The sequence below is a fragment of the Pan troglodytes genome, chromosome 20 (genome assembly GCF_028858775.2).
Source record: "Pan troglodytes isolate AG18354 chromosome 20, NHGRI_mPanTro3-v2.0_pri, whole genome shotgun sequence".
Taxonomy (NCBI): Eukaryota; Metazoa; Chordata; class Mammalia; order Primates; family Hominidae; genus Pan; species Pan troglodytes.
The window spans coordinates 33,360,531-33,378,078 of NC_072418.2; the positions used below are offsets into that span (position 1 = coordinate 33,360,531).

A 17,548-nucleotide genomic window follows, 5' to 3' on the forward strand; every position below is an offset into this window, starting at 1 on the left:
CTCACAAATTACATGGTAGCTGGGAAAAATGCAGGTTTTTTTTTTTTTTTTTTTAAAGAACAATGCTTTTCTAAAGCTATGTGCTAGCATACGTAATTTTTTCTTTGAAAGGATGGAGACCATTTCATTATGCTGGGTATACAGTCGGTTAAGGTTGTGCAAATTCATTACAATGTTTGTTAATGTATAAAACATTTTCCATTCTGGTTTTAGTGACATTGGATTTTTTTTTTATAATGTGCCATTTCTGAAACATCTGCCATCCCCTTGTTACCTGTGGGCAGAGGAGAGAGAATGCACTCTTTCTAAGAATGTTTAGAAAATCTTTTCCAAAATGGAAAGGCTTGGGAGATAAGAGGGAAAGGACAGCTTTTTCTGTGAATGGTTAGGTTGGAATTTTCTGGGATAGGAACTTTACCATGCAATAGGCAAAGAGGGGATGTCAGCAGCTGCTCAATATGCCAGGAGAGGAAAGGCCTGGCTTCCTGGGGGTCTTTCTGTGCCCTGTGTTTGCACACCCTGTACTGAGCACTGCTTGCAGAGTACATGCTTCTGGAAGCTTTCCCTGTGGTTTTTTTTTTTTTTTTTTTTTTTTGCTAAAGCATGAGAGATGCTTGAGGGACTTATCATTTTGGCAGTTACTATTTCTTCTTGTTGCTATATAATCACAGGAAAACAGTGTGAAATATTTTATGTGACCTCCACATTCATCTGCCCTTGACTTTTCTCATCCCTTCTCCAGAATAACCAGTAGCTGGAGCTAAGGCTGATATGGATTTAGGGGTCAAGTTCACCAGGATAGCTGTATTTTGATCACACCCTCTGCCCAGATAGAGAAATGAGCAAAACCCCACCATTCTCTTGCCATGTTCCTAGCAGCCTCCACGTTCCTGCTAGTTTCTAGCTGGGGAGGTGGCTCATGTCCATTTTCACACTTCTCTCTGGTCTCTCATACATCACAGCACTTTTTGAAGCATCCAGGTTTCTGTCTTGGAGACTGAAGAAGTGAGAGTCTCCACTTGTGAGAGTAACCACCTTGTGAGGTGGAAATGGTTGGAAGAGCTCCTTGCCCTATGTGTCCTAGGAGACAGACCCCAGGAAGTGGCTGTAGGCCTGACTGACCAAGGCTCTCCTCCAGAGACACAAGTCCGTGCGTTTTGTGAATTAAAACAGCAAGAATAACAACAACCCCTGCACAGAAGTAAGAAACTGGTGGAATGAGGTCTCCAGCCTTTGGGATCTGTGTTGTTGAAAGCCAAGAGCACTTCTTGAAGAGCTGCCCAAGTAGCCTCTCTGGGAATTTTTTGGACATCAGCTCATCAGAGAAGTGGCGGCCAGAAGGCTTCTGAAGGATCCCAAATCTCTAAGCACTGGAGAGATTTCCTGATTTGCAGAAGTGGAAATACTTCAGCTAGGGAAGAGGGGTTCACTGGGTTTCCTCAAAGCTGTTCTTTCCTCTTTTCTCTTTTTTTTCTTTGTAAATTAATAGATAGGTAAAGTTCCTAACCCAGAACTTTGTAAATTATTTTTTGAGCAGTTTTAAATATCCAGTAAAATTGAGCAGAAAGTACAGCGTTCCCATGTATCTTCTGCCCCCTCTCCATTAAAAGACATTTTAGTTGTTTCCACCTTTCCTCTGCTATTAAATTTGTGTTAGTGTGGTACTTTTGTTACGATTGTTGAACCAATATTGATACATTATTATGAATGAAAATTCATAATTTATATTCAGGTTCACTCTTTGTGTTGGACATTTTATGGGTTTTGACAACTGTATTATGACTTGTATCCATCATTACAGTATCATACAGAGTGGTTTCACTGCCCTAAAAATCCCCTGGGCTCCACTCCCTCTTCCCCTGAACCTCTGGCAACCACTGGTCTTTCTCCTGTCTCCCTTGTTTAGCCTTTCCCAGAATGTCCTGTATTTGGATTCGTATGACATGTAGTCTTTTAACATTGGCTTCTTTCACTTAGAAATATGCATTTAAATTTTCTCCATGTCTTTTCATGGTTAGATAGCTCATTTCTTTTTATTGCTGAATAATATTCCATTATATGGATGTACCACAATCGAGCTATTCACCTCTTAAAAGACATCTTGGTTGCTTCCAAGTTTGGGCAATTATGTGATTCATAATAACATTCAATAAACATTCTGCTGTAAACATTCATGCGCAGTTTTTTTTAAAATTTTTTACTTTTTAAGAGACAGGGCCTTGCTTTATTGCCCAGGCTGGAGTGCAGCAGCACAATCATAGCTCACTTCAGCCTCGACCTCCCAGGCTAAAGCAATCATCCTGCCTCAGCATCTTGACTGCAGGTGTGCACCACCACACCTGGCTAATTTTAAAATTTTTGTAGAGACAGGGTCTCACTATGCTGCCGAGAATGGTCTTAAACTCCTAGGATCAAACGATCCTCCTGCCTCAACCTTTTGAAGTGCTGGGATTACAGGCATGAACCACTGCACCTGGCCATGCAGATTGTGTGTGTGTGTGTGTGTGTGTGTGTGTATACCTAAGTTTCCACTCATTTGTATAAATATCAAGGAGCATGATTGCTGGATTGCTTGATAAGACAATATTTAGCCTTGTAAGAGACTGCCAAACTGTCTTGCCACGTGGCTTTCCCCTAGCAGTGAATGAGAGTTCCTGTTGCTCCATGTCCTCCTCAGCATTTGATGTTGTCAGTGTTTTGAATTTTAGCTGTTGTGATAGGGGTGTAGTGGTATTTCATTTTTGTTTGAATTTGCAAGTCCCTGGTGACATAGGATGTTGAGCATCTTTTCATATGCTTATTTTCTGTCTGTATATCTTCGTTGGGGAGTACCTGTTCAGATCTTTTGCCCATTTTTAAATTGGGCTGTTTATTTCTTACTGTTGAGTTTTAAGAGTTCTTCGCATATTTCAGATACCAGTCCTTTATCAGATATGCGTTTTGCAAAAACTTTCTCCAATGTGTAGCTTGTCTTTTCATTCTCTTAACCCTTTCTCTTCTTAACACTTGTGGAAACTAAGCTACTTTAGCCAGTGGCTTATATTTTTATGTGGCCAAGCAGCATCGATTTGCATTTGAAACCTGAGATTTTGAGAAATTTGGAGTCAAAGATACACATGATGTATGTTCTTAACTACGTTCATGAATACATATACATGTACACATGTGTTCATTAACACATATATGCATGCATATATGTGCAAGAATGGAAAGAAATGCACCAAAATATCAACAGCCATTATATCAGTTAATAGAATTATGGATTATTATTTTCCTCTTTCTAATATCTTGTATATTCCAAATTTTCTACAAATGAGCATATATAACTTGAATAACCAATTTTAAAAAGTAAAAAGTAAATGAGATTAAAGAAAAAGTGACCCCTGTAAAGGAGATACCAAGATAGTTCCGTTAGAAGTGGCATAACTTTCATTTCGACTTCAGAGATCAGGGGGACCAACGTTTCAAGTGATATCCCGTTTCAAGTGATATCCGTGATAATATGTGTTCTCTAAAAACCTGCTTCGGAAAACAAGCAAATTTTTAGTATGACCAAATTTGACTGTCGAAATGCCAGATTATTTTGCTAAGCCCAGAATCTGCACTGCACAATAGAAATATAGTGCAAACCACAAGTACAAGTCATGCATGCATTTTTGAATTTTCTAATAGCCACATTATATTTTAATTCAGTGTATCCATAATATTATCATTTCAACACATAAAAAGTATAAAGAATATTAATGAGACATTTTTCATTCTTCCAAATGCAATTTGTAGTTTACACTCACAGCGCATCTCAATTTGGACTGGCCAGATTTCAAGTGCTCAGTTGCCACGTGTGGCCAGTGGCTACCAGCTTGGACAGTGCAGTTCTATGTGATGGCAGAATGTATCTTTTTTCTTTCCAACTTTTATTTTAGGTTCAAGGGGGTACATGGGCTGGCTTGTTACATGGGTAAGTTGTGTGTCACGGAGGTTTGGTGTATAGACCATTTCGTCACCCAGGTAATCAGCATGACACCTGCTAGATGTCTGAACATTCGAGTGATATTTATCAAGCAGAATATCAGCACAGCAAGCAGCATTACCTCTGGTAGCACAGGTGGAACAGAAAACAACTCTCCAGTTTCCAGTTATTTTACATCTCTTCTTCAAGATGCATTACTTCATAGATATCTTGGGGTTTGATGATGCTATGAAGTACTTTCTGTAAAGCGATACGTACGTTGAGTTCATGTGGTGATACACTCTATTAGAAAGCCTTTATAATTTTCTGGATTTTTCCCCCGTTTGCATCATTCCATCTCTGGCGGCCAGAATTGTCTTAGTTTTGTTGTCCTGCCAAGTCTTGAGCTGAGTGGGGTCTTCATCCTTGTGGATGGGGTGAGAGATCCAGGGCAAAGACATTGGGTGGAGCGAGGTTCAGGGAGAGCCTGCCAGGCACTGACTGCTGGAGACCATGGCCTCTGGGGGAGCTGGAGGACTCCATCCTGAGTGTGGTTAGGCTCTGGAAATCCACCAGCTTGGCAGCTTGTTAGCCAGTGCTCCCTGGCCTTGTAGAAAATGCCTGCATCTAGTTTGCACTTCTTACCCTAAGAACACTGATCTACAGGGTAAGTTCTCCTTCCTCACCTTGTCCTGGGTCAGAACCACCCACCTTTTGCTGGGGAGTAGGAACCCAGGTGCAGAATGGTGCCAAGCTCTGTGCGTGCTCCTGAGGATACGGCCATGGGGGCCACTGGCTGTGTCTGACCGGCGGACATCAGGCAGACTTGACTGCCCTGAAGATGAGGCTCTCCGAGGCTGTAGGGAAGAGATGCTGTTGCCTTGCGTTGGGGCACAGTGTGTTTGAGTGGCTCACAGCATGGGTCATGGAATCAGTCTGCTGAGATTCACACCCTGGGTCCCCGTCTCCTGAGCTCTTAACCTCAGACACAGAACTTTGGGGCTAGTGCCTCAGTTCTTCATCAATAAATGATAATACCCACCTCATAAGATGGATGCAAGGATGAAGTGAGATTGCGTGTCAATGCTTGGAACTCTGGGTGGCACATGGTAAATGCTAGTTTTCATTCTTATTGAATTCAAGAATGGTCAGTCAATGAACAAAGCCCTCAGAAGGTGTGTGTGTGTGTGTGTGTGTGTGTGTGTGTGTGTGTAAATACATACTGGCTGCTTCCTGGACTACATTTCTTTAGTGGCCCAAGTGTTCCTATCTCTTGCACTATCAACCTGCACTGAATCACCGGCAAGAGTATCTCCCCTCTCCCTTCACTTTCCCTCTCTCCTTTCTTCCTTCTCAGGGCTGTTTTGACTATGAATTAATTGTAGGTTTGGGGACTTGCAAGCAATAATCAAAGCCAATAAACTTCAAAAGGATGGGGAGGACCAGGGCCACCGGGGGAGTGCAGGGAGCCGACTGGAGCTCTTGGTGGCTGCGGGTTGGGGTGGTGGGGGCTTTCTATGTTTCTTCAAAGGGGACACCAAGTGTTTCAGATTGTCACTTAAAAGCTAGATGCAAAACTTTGGAAATCTGGTGAGAGGTGACGGTTTCCAAAACAGCTATTTTTATCTTTTGCCAGCAAGCATGAGCCCAGTGGAACGGAGAGTTAAACTTGGAATTTCTTGGCAAGGGTTAATAATCAATGTAGATCTCCTAACAAAGGAGATGCTGCCTTATTATACTGGGAAAGTTTTTTTTCTTAACTGTCAGTGAAGCAGTACTAATTATTACTCCAGTGTAAATGAGGTCATTTCCTATTAAGAGAACAAAATGCTCAGCCCTGCCTTGCCAATTCATACCAACTATTTTTCACACATACTCAGCTTTTTAGTTTTTTTTAAATTTTGATAAAATCCATTCATTTGTATTAGAAAAGTGTAAACCATCGCCATAATAGTTGCCCGTGATTACCCAGATGAGCTTTTGTAATGTGTGGGTTGTTTGAATACCATGTGTTAGCTATGGAACAATTAGGCAGCTGAATGGATCTTTAAAACAATCAGATACTTTTATCTCACTGAAAAAATACATTCCTTGGATGTGTACTGTTAAACCGTAAATTCCGGCGAACATTAAGCTCACGTCACCAGGAGAACTTTCGGATATATGTTGATCAAGGACACAAAGACATCCAAATATCTTGTCTTCATGTTTTCGTTTTTTTTTTTTTTTATGCAAGCAAAAAGATTTAAGGAATATTGTAGCAAACAAAGGGTAATTGTTTTAGCCCAGATGTTGCTTTTGCACAACAAGCAGGTTACAATGTTCCCACAGAGCTGATGAGCCCAATCAGGGAAATGATTAAAAATTGATTTTGTCCCTGTAATTACAGTATGTAAACTACTTAGCTTGGATTGCAAAGGAAGTGATTTTCTAATTACGTATATACTCTGGTGTCTAATGATTGGTTTTTTGAAGTAATGAAGAGAGAGCACTAACGACTCCTTGGTGTTCTGTTGTTTAAGAAAGACCATCTTTAGAGTAAGCGGCAACAGACAAAGAGTTTAAATTGAATTTTCAACACTGTTGATGTGCACATGGATTTGTTTATTAAAGAGACAGGGGTGTAATTTGATTGGCTCTGAGCATCTTGGCTTTTTTTCATGCTAAAGCATGTAAAAATACATGCACAGGGCAGGCGAGCTGATGAGAGGAAGCCTCTCCACTCCTCTTTTATCATCCCGAGCCTGGTCCGATATTGTAGGGTCTCAGGTTTCTGTGAGCGTCTAATGTCTGTGTATCCTGAAAGCATTTAGATCGAACAGGTATCAAATAGCTTCTCCATCAAAGTTACCTTTGTTTTAAAATGAAAGAAGAGGCTTCCTTTGGAAGCGTGTCTGGGCAGCCCTACGCGCTGTGTGTTATAATATTTCAGCCGTGTCGTATGATGCTGGGCTCTGTGTCAGGGTGGCAACTGCTGTCTACCTCCAACATGCATGTGAATGCTCACACGTGCACACATACATGCACATACCCACACACACACTCATACAGGTGCTACCGCCTGTGTGCGGAGGCCTGATGGCAGCGTGTCCGTTGTGGGACCCTGTGGAGTGGGCTAATGGGTTTTGGGAAAGATCTTGCCAAGTTTCTAGTGCTTGTCCTCCTCTTTGAGACACATTGTGGCTGTTGAATAACAGCTCAGGCACCTGCTCTGGCAGAAGTTAGCAGAGGGTGACCATTTCTCCGTCGGTACGTCATGCCCTCTGGGAGGAGGGTGGTGGCTTCAGCGTGACCCTGACAGCAAGAACCTTGTGGGCGGTGCTGTCTTCAGCAGAATCCAACTCACACTCTCTCTGGGCCCTGTCCTCTCCTACGCGGGCTTCGTGCTGGTGACTTGGGACCCGATGTTTTGAAATGTAGGTTTTATTATTATTCAGATATGGCGTGGCCAACAGGGCAGGAGACAACTGAGATTGAAGGGACAGTTTGTTACTCACAGTTCCCAAGAGGAAGACATGCCATGCCACGTGGGGACCACATGGAGAAGCACCAGGATTCCTGGGAGGCAGAAGGCGAGAGGGGAGAAGAGGGACAAGAGCCTTTATCATAGCTTCCCAGGGAAAGGCAAGGCAAGGCAGGGCTGGGAGGGTTTGAATTGGCTCGTTTGAGTGGTTTCCACAGGCATGGACCATAGGGGTTGCTTCTAGTTGTCTGGTTTCTGGCCGCGGGCGATTAGGGCAGGAGGATAGTGGCCCCAAGTGGGGAGGCCCTGTGAGAGCCCAGTAAAGGTGGTGTAGGCAGTGTGGTTTGGACTGGCTGTTTTATATATGAAAGGAGCTCCCAGGGAGTCATTTACCAACTCTAGAAATGGGCTACCTCTGGGCAGGGCAGTCTTTCTGGGGCCAGCAAGGCCCCAAGATGTCAGGGCATCAGAACCTTTTGGTGAACACACCTGGGTCCTGGGCAGAGGCTGGTTTGGGAGCTGGTTCCCTGTGCCCCCAGGGTCCTGGGCCAGGGTGAGCGTGGCTGACTCTGGGTTCTCCTTACTCTTGGTGTTCTACTTGGCAGGTCTCACTGCTTTGTCATGGAACACATCCCGAATATGCCTGCCTTTCCCCTGCCACTGCTCTCTCTCCAGCTCACACCAGACCCTCGCTTACTTACATACCTGCAGCAGCCTCCCCCATGGGTCCCCCTGCCTCCTCTTTGACCCCCTCTTGTCTGCGCCTTTCGTAGCAGGCATACAGTGCAAATAGATCATGTTTTTCCTGTGCCCAAAATCTACCAGTGGCTCAGTATAAAACCCTTTCCGACTAGGTATGTGGATCCTAAAAAGCCTGTCTTCATCCATTCTCCCACTCACTATCCATACCCAGGCCGCAGGGAATGTCTCAGTGCTCCTTGAATGCACCATCTCCATCCAACCTCAGGGCCTTTGCACTTGCTGTTCACTCTTCCTGTACCGCTGTTGCCCACATTCTCGCAGGGCTCACTCCCTTACTTTATTCCGGTCCCTTGCCAGATGTTGCTTCCTTAGAGAGGTCTTCTCTGATTGTCACTGTCACTTCCTCCAGCTTTATTATCTTCTTAGAGATTGTTGTTTGCTGGCATATTTTACTTTTGTCTTTCATTTGAATCTGGTCTCAGAAACATGAGCTCCATGCAGGTGGACACGATGTTTATCACTGGATCCCCAGAAATAGAATAGAGCCTGACTGCAGGGGTGCTGGGTGGATAATGGTTGAGTGAGTGGCTGATTCTCCGACAGAAAGCTCCCTGGGAGCTTTCCACACCAGGACCCCCTTCCTGTTGGAAATCTGTAGCAACAATGGGTGTGTCATTTGGGGCCGTGTTCATCCCCCAGCGTTCTCTGAGAAAGAGAGAATCACTCAGTACTTGGAGAAAACTTCCAGATCCGGTTGGAGGAGCTGCGGTTTTTTGGTAGGGTCCTTGTTGCTAGTGGAACTTGAGAATATCAAGCTGTGGGCTGGGAGGAGGTCTCAGAACCATGGGAGGAAGTTGCCAGCACCCAGGGGGTGCGCACTGGAGAAGACGCTCTGTGTACCTTGGGACGCAGAGAGCCTGCTCTTGGTAGAGGGGGTTCAGAGGCGTTGCTTGGGAGCCACTGCACTCAAGTGTCGTCTGTGGGGAGACTTAGTTGGGCACCCAGCTGTTTCCCCTCTGGAGCTCTAAACCATGTCCTTCCCTGGGCATAGGGCCGAAGGAGCCGGACTGGCTTTCTCTCCAAATCCTCCTTGCCCAACTCTTTTCTGGAAGGAAAGTAGTTTCCCTGGCTCCCAATTGCCACTCACTCAGATGCCTCCGCAGACAGCCCCTGCTCCTGCTGCCAGACCTCCCAGTGACCCATCCGGGGAAGGGCCATCCTGTGTCTCCCCAGGAATACACTCCACCTCCCGCAGGAGAGAATGGAACATGGGCCAGGAGGGGAAATTGAAGCAGCCCTCGCACCTTTCCTCCCATCCATCCGCCTCGCCTCCATCTGTCCATCTGCACTTTCACCCTTCCATCCGCCTCACCTCCATCTGTCCATCGGCACTTTCACCCTTCCATCCGCCTCGCCTCCATCCGTCCATCTGCACTTTCACCCTTCCATCCGCCTCACCTCCATCCTTCCATCTGCACTTTCACCCTTCCATCCGCCTCACCTCCATCCTTCCATCTGCACTTTCACCCTTCCATCCGCCTCACCTCCATCCTTCCATCCGCCTCACCTCCATCCTTCCATCTGCACTTTCACCCTTCCATCCGCCTCACCTCCATCCTTCCATCTGCACTTTCACCCTTCCATCCGCCTCACCTCCATCCTTCCATCTGCACTTTCACCCTTCCATCCGCCTCACCTCCATCTGTCCATCTGCACTTTCACCCTTCCATCCGCCTCACCTCCATCCTTCCATCTGCACTTTCACCCTTCCATCCGCCTCACCTCCATCCTTCCATCTGCACTTTCACCCTTCCATCCGCCTCGCCTCCATCCTTCCATCTGCACTTTCACCCTTCCATCCGCCTCGCCTCCATCCTTCCATCTGCACTTTCATCCTTCCATCCGCCTCGCCTCCATCTGTCCATCTGCACTTTCACCCTTCCATCCGCCCCTTTTCTTTCATCCTCCCTTCCACCTTCAGACCCTCTCTTTCCTCCTGCCCCCCTTACTTTTGTTTTCCCTCCCACTTCCATTTTTGCATCCATCTTCATCCTTCTCTCCTTCTCTCCTCCCTCTCTACTCTATCTTTCCTCCATCCTTCCATTCCCATCCTCCCGTCTGTCCTCCTTCCATCCTTCTGTCTTAACTTCCCTCCCCTACTCCCTCCCATCCGCATAGGTCCTCCGACAGAGGTGAGGGGCTGGGAGGAGAGTCTGACACCACCCTTTCCCCAAGTGCTGGACTGTCCTCTGCATGTGCCCGGGGTTTGCTGTGGCCTCAGTGATGGTGACATTCATTGCTGCTCTCATATCCTCCAAATTGTCATGGTGTGGGGTGGAGACAGGTGTGCACTGCCCACAGGCAGGAAACTCGCTGGCCTGGAGGACCGCTCTGTGCTAAACTCAGGGCCCATCTCAGAGCCATGGTGATGCTGGGGGTACCCTGTCTCTGCTCATCTCTTGACTGGCCAATCACCCTCTCCCTCAGAGCCCATGGGTCTGAGTCGGGCAGGCTGGGCTTTTGCTCAGGGAGGGTTTTTCTGGCTCCTTCAGAGCTCCTGTGTAGGCAGCTCTGGGACGATATGGGAGGGAGGAGGGTGCCCCATCCCCTGTGGGGAGCCCTTGTGGCCTCCTGCTTTGGTGGACAGAGGGGCCCGTGCAGGGCTAGCTGGTATGTCTGCGTTCAGCGGGGCTCATTCAGTGAACACGGCTGGGCTGCTGGGTGGGTCCTGCCTTGCCTGTGGAATTCACAGGGATGGGGGTGTGTGGACTCGGGGTAGGCCCACTGTGTGTCAGGGTGGGTCAGAGCTGCCGAGGCACGTTCCGCTTCCTTGCTTGGTTGGTGCCCCCCATATCTTCCTGTGCTCCCACTTCCCCTTTGAAGTCCCTCTCTGAGAACTTTCCACCCCTGCTCTTGTCTCCCCTTCCTCAGAGAGGCCTTGGAAGTACCTCTGGCTCTAGGAAGTCTCCCTTTCTCCCTCCTCGCTCCCCAGCGCCCTGCATCCCTGCTGTACTCCAGCCAGGGTCCACCCAGGAAATGGCCATTCAGCCTTCCCTTCCTTAGCCCCTGCAAACCTTCTCACTCCCCTTTCTGGAAGTTGCGGCCACTCTGTTGCACTTCTGTGCCCTTTCCTGGCCTCCAGCCCTGTCTCCACCAGGGCCCTGCCTGCACTTGCTTAAGGGCTTGACTCAACTCTGCCCCACTCCCGGTGTCCTGCCTTTGATGTGCTCCTTGTCCTGGCAACCGGGACCTTCAAACGATGGGTGGTTTCTGTATCTGATGGGCAGACCTGCTTGGCCCCTGACCTACCCCAGAGGCCCCAGTGCACCACAGGTGCTGGGAAGCGAGTCTCCAAGCCACTGAGTGAACAGGCCTCCTAAGCTCATCCATGTTGCTGGGGAGGGCTGCGTGGGAGCCTTATCTGTGCTTTAAGAGGGAAGCAGGAGCCATCAGTGTACAGCAAGTGGAATTTCAAGCACTGAAAACGCACCTGTGGAGGTTCCCTTACTTTGATGAGGTGGGGGCTACCCAACCCCCACTTAGTTCATACCATGCTTTTTGTCGCCTTTGCAATCTTCCCCTTCCCACCCCTACTCTAAGCTGTACCAAACTGGGCTCGTAGATAGAGTCTCCTGGGTGGCCCCTCAGCTTGGGGTCCCTGTGGGGGACAGAGCGAGGGGAGGCCTCACGTCCAGGCTGCTTCTGGTTATGCCACTGACCGTGTTATCTCTAAATACAAGTCACTTACTTGCACCAAAAGAGCGGTTTCTTTCATTGAGGAAGACAGAATGACTCTGCTGGTGCTTCCCTTCCTCCTCACCCTGCATCATGAGAGCATCTGTGGTCGGATGGAGTCACCTTTCCCCGACCCGCAGTGACTGTAACAACATCAGACACCAGGAGCCTCCTCCTGTTTAGACTGGATCAGAAAGGCACAGATGGAACTAACTTGATTTCTTTTCCTAAGGGCCCAGTGAGGCTGTACTTGTCAGCTGCCCTGCTGGCGTGTTGGGCTAACCTTGCCCATGCAGGTCAGACACCCTTGCATAAGCCCACTAATCCGCTGGAAGAGCACAGCCTCCAATGTAGCCACGAGGCTTGTGCTGGGCCCTTTCATGATTTAAAGCATAGAACCTGAGGGGTTTGTGCCCATCACTGCCCCGGTGCCAACTGCAGGAGACGGTGTTCTGATCAATGGCGTGAAGCTGGACAAACCGGTGTGGGACTTCCCCCGATGAAGCCTCTCTGTGTTCTCCTGTCATTGGAATTTACAGGGCTTCTAAGTGAATGGCCCCTGGAGAATAGTCCTAGAATTTTGCAAGTCATGAGCTTAGATATAAAATCTGAGTGTGTCTCCCATCTCCTGCAACCCCCTCCCTAAACATAAGGAGGTCTTAGAGCAAAGCAAATAAGTGTTTTCAGAGCCAACTGGGTGCTGGGGACCTGTTTAGCTCAGCGATAGGACAGAACCTTGGAAAGTGTAGCATTGGGCATTTGTTCCTCACTCCTTAGATTTTGAGTGACACGGGGAAAAAAACAAAAAAAAAATGCAAAAGATCATCTAGTTCAGGGAAGAGAGAGAGACAGACAGACAGACACTGAGATGTAATTTCTTTCCATGTTGGAGATGGTTGAGACGTCAGCTTTTGCTTTATGTCTCAAGATAGGCAGGTAGAAATGTGTTTACAGACAGCAGCTTCCCTGTGGCACCCTGAGAAAACACTTTTCGAGCATGCAGTCAGCAAACACCTTTTTGGTTGCCAGAAATCAGCCTTGGAGTTGAATGAAGTGTTGCAAGCCAGTGGTTCAATCAGTACAAACTTCTTCGGCTGGGGCTGCCACCAGTCCTCCAAATGTATCTTCTGGTTTTCCATGGGCAGAATCAGATTTTCTGAATCCATAGCAAAATTCTACCTCTGTGATCAGAATTTACAGCTTCACTTTCAGTAAAATATAATTTATTAAGGGAACTTATGTTTGCCTCATAACATCCCTTCCGTGACATGGCAAAACAAATGAGAATCCGAATTGCACTGGGTGAGGAGTGGGCTGGAGATCACAGGCTGGGGGCTGGCCTTCCTTGATTACCCCCTAGCCAGCAGCTCTGCATCCATCATAGATGAACATCCCAGCTTTCCTTCTTGTCCTTTATCACCTCTGAGCATGCCGTAGGAGGTGAGATCACCCATGTGGGACTTACATCAGTGATAACACAGAATGAAGAAGTAGAAAATCTCACTGGCTGCTGCTTTCCTGGTCTGGGTTCGGGAGAGAGGACTTTGATGCCAAACACAATATCTCTAAGCCTCAGTCAGTTGCAGATTCCCGTTTTGTATCCACTGGCTACCAAACAGGCTTGGCCAGTTGAAATTTGGGTGGAATTTTGGTCTACTGTAGAGGGCTCCATAAATCATGGAAAAAGCAAGAACCCTTGGGTACTTCTTCACTCTGAGAATTCTAAAGAAGAGAGACAGTGAGAGAGAAAGAGAGAGAGAGGGAGAGAGAGAGAGAGAGCCCTTATAATATTAGCTCCTATTTCTTCTGTCCCATATACAGAAGATAAGAGATGGTTAGAAGTTCTTTTTGCGCAGGTGGCAATTTCCCACTGAAAACAAGCTGAGGAAATTTGGTTCATTGCAGCAAAGGTCACATAGTTCCCATTTTTTAAATTGCTCAAAGAATTGGGGGCAGTGGGGCTATTCAAGGTTTTTAGGCTCTCAACTAACCCAGCAAATTGTTACTTTGGATGAATGCTGTTTATGTGACTTACTGAAGTCGACTTATGTGACATTTACAGTTTCTAACAGGTCTTATTTTTGCAGTTCCTGACCACCACGGCTTTAAGAATATCCTTCAACCAGGAGGGAGATCCATTGCTTTAAGACTTGCCTGGTAAGGACCATCGATTTGTAGTTTGTTGAACTGGTGTCTGTCTGAGTTTGTGGGGAAGTCCAGGCTGCCTTCTCTGGGCTGCTGATCCTTATGCAGAGCTATGGAGAAACTTCCAGAGTCACAGGTGTCTGGGAGGTAGCATGGGTTCCATATCTTGTGGGTGGGGTGAACTACAATGTGGAGACATGTTCTTGAGTCTCTGAACAGGTTCCCCCATGAGGCAAAGCCCAACAAGGGTGACTTCTTTCTCTCTTGCGTGACACCCTGAGTCCCTGTCTGCCAGCCAGCAGCCTGGAACCAGGGCTGAGAGCTGGTGGGGCTTTTGCTAAAGGCCGAGTGACCTTGTCCAAGTGCCACCTGTGGTCGGGCTCCCCATCACTCACCAGGTGACTCAGTGGCTTGGCCCAGTCTTGGACAAATCATGTCCCAAAGCTGCTCCGTGTTTGTCACCTCAATCAGACTCCAGATCGCAAACTCCCGACGGGGTGTATTTCCGGCATGGGAGCTGATACAAACTTAAAATACAAAACAAAGGGTGACATATGTATTTGATATCTTTGGTGGCCTCATCTGAGGCTGCCCCTGATATCTCTGTAAACTCACCCTCGGATGTAATTAGCCCAGCCCACCTTCTCCTGACCACACATCTCAGAGGTCACTACATAAACCAGGGAAATTGATAGCAGAATTATGCACTCAGAAATTAATTTTATGTTGTACTGAATATATATTTTTTTATTGTGACTTTATCTTGCTGGAAAAGTGCTTACTTCTGATTTTGTGGATATTCCTGACCGTGGATTACTTTTATTTTGATTTTTACACAACAGTTATATTAGAAATTTGCTGTTTTATTCTTACCTTCTTAGTAAAAATCCTTTTATCACACAATGGGTAATTTATATCCATTACCAGGCCTTTCAATCCTTTTCAGTGGGGCTGTCAGTGCCGTTGGCACAGTAATGATTAATGTGATCTAATAATAGTGTACCATTATATTACCTTAGTAAAACATGTACCAACACCCTATTCCGATCTACCAAATTCATAGCTTCCTATAATATTTTTGTTGAAAGACAGGATTACTATTTTTCAAAGCTGATTTTTTCCCCTTTAACATATTTAATGAAATTCACAATTCTTTGCCTTAGTAATCCTGGGCATGTGACTGGGCTTGATGGGTGAACTCCACATCTGTAGGCCCTGTTGTGATTTGTCAGGAGAAAGGTCCAACCATCCCAGTGATCTGTCAGAGAGATTATTTTGTTTTTATTGGGCCTGGATTGTTTTGCCTTGAAAAAGAAGAAAAAAAAAAATGTCGGGTTTCCAGTCCCTTCTGATGCGTAATAAGGAAGGTGTGTTTTAGATTGAAAGGCAAAGTAGGAAGCAATTTGGTTTTTTCCTCCCCTCTGTCACCTGCCTCTGTCTGCCGGTGAATCGGAGGTATAGCCGAGCCAGTGGAAGTGGCTTTAAACCGCTTCCCCACAAATGCCCCTCTCTGACCCATCCACTCCTCTAGCTGTGGCCCAGCCTCTCTGGGTCTTTCACATTTGGCATTATTGAAATTTTGGACTGGATAGTGATTGGTTGCAGGGCCCTCCCATGCACTGTAGAATGTTTGCAACATCCCTGGTCTCTGCCCACTAGATGCTGATAGCCTGCCTCCACCAACACTTCCTCCATTGTGACAATCAAAATAACTCCAGAAATCGCCATATGTCCCCTGGGGGGCCAAATCAGCTCTTGTTGGTCTAACCTATAGGAAAACGAGCAGATATTTTTGGCATGTTGGGGAATTCCTGTCGGAGTTCCAGAGTTTCATGGTGCTTCTTCGGAAGTCTTTGGCTTTGGGAGAGAAGATGTGTGGGTGAAGACGACGCAGGGCATCCTTTCCTTGGCTGAAATACAGCCCTCTTCCTCCTCTCTCCCTCCTCCTCTGTCATGAACCTGGCCCAAGCGAGGGCCTGAATCTTAGCGTCTTCCACTTAAATCCCATTATAATCACGCTCATGATTGATAACATTCCACCTTTTCAAAGGGCTTTAAAATCTGTGTCAACCAAAGATGACATTATTGTAGTGCGGGCGAGATGTATTCAAACAATTACACACTCAAATCAAAGTGGGAAGTTTTGTCCTTCTATCTCAGAGCCTTTGTGTGATGTGGCTTCAGCCAGCACCACAGTCCTTACAGCCCCAGAGACCTCCAACAGAAAAATAAATGGGAAGAAACAGGTTTTGCCCTTGGTACCACTCAGCCTGGAAGGCAGCATGAGTATTTGGGCTCCTTAGGGCTAGAGGGTGGGGGAGCAAGGAGAGATTGTTGAGCATAGGAGAGAGAGAGAGACAGACAGAGAAAGAGAGAGAGAGAGACAGACAGAGAAAGAGAGAGAGAGAGACAGAGAGAGAGAGAGAGAGACCGAGAGAGACAGAAAGACAGACAGAGAGAGAAAGAGAGAGAGAAGGAGAGAGACAGAGAGAGAGAAATCCTTGTTTTTGATTTGGAACAAAAACTACTGCTGCAACTTTGGCTCGAAATATGCAATCAACTGAAATCAGGAAAAGTATTTTGAATACAAAATTTATATTGAAATACTTGAATCTTGATACGTGTGCACCCACATACATGTATATATTTAAATCAAGGATATAGATAATGAGAAATAAAGCTTCTGTCATAAAAATATTGCCTGCAGTATTTGCCCTTAGATAATTCTGCCACATTGGAATACAGTTTTGTACTGTTAACATTTCCATATGAGACACTCTTGCTTGTTTTTACAACTGATCCTTGATGATAACAGCAAATGAGGAAATGGCTCTGATTTACCTTTGTGTTAGGAAGATTTGGAATCCGTCGTGTTGTGTGGTGCAGGAAGCATTTTAGTGACCTACTCCTTTACTGGTTTCTGGTCTGTCTCTCCTACTGCGACATAAGAGTGGTGAGGGTAGGGGCTTATGTGTTTTGTTCCTTGTGATTTCCTCAGTTCCTGAAATGGTGCCTGATGCACAATAGCTTCTCAATAAAGCTTTGGTGACTAGATGGATGGATGGGAGGATGGATACATAGATGGATGGATGGATGGATAGATGGGTGGAGGGGTAGGTGGGTAGGGTGATGGATGGATGGATTGATGAATGGATGGCTGGATGGATGAGTGGACGGATGAATAGATGAGTGGATGGGTGGGTGGGTAGGTGGGTAGATGGATGGGTGGATGGGTGGGTGAATGGATGGATGCATAAATAAATGGATAGATGAATGGATGGATGGATAGATGAATAGACAGATGGATGGATGGGTGGATAAATGGGTGGATTGATGGAGGATGGATAGATGGATAGATGGGTGGATGGATGAATAGATGGGTGGGTGGATGGATAGATAGATGGGTGGTTGGATGGGTGGGTGGATGGGTAGATAGATGAATGGGTATATGGATGGATGGATGGATGGATGGATGGATGGATGGATGGATGGATAGATGGATGGATGGGTGGATGAGTGGATGGATGGATGGATGGATAGATGGATGGATGGGT

The 17,548-nt window shown here is 46.5% G+C and overlaps 1 protein-coding gene across 13 annotated transcripts in view; it reads left to right on the forward strand.

Moving 5' to 3' along the window:
* ZNF536 (zinc finger protein 536) overlaps positions 1-17,548 on the forward strand; it is a 489,082-nt gene that overhangs the window by 45,715 nt on the left and 425,819 nt on the right. For all 13 annotated transcript variants that reach the window (XM_054673451.2, XM_024351399.2, XM_054673452.1 and 10 more), the window contains exon 2: positions 13,937-14,006. The gene's annotated coding sequence lies outside the window, so the exon portion shown is untranslated. The remainder of the gene's footprint in view (positions 1-13,936; positions 14,007-17,548) is intronic.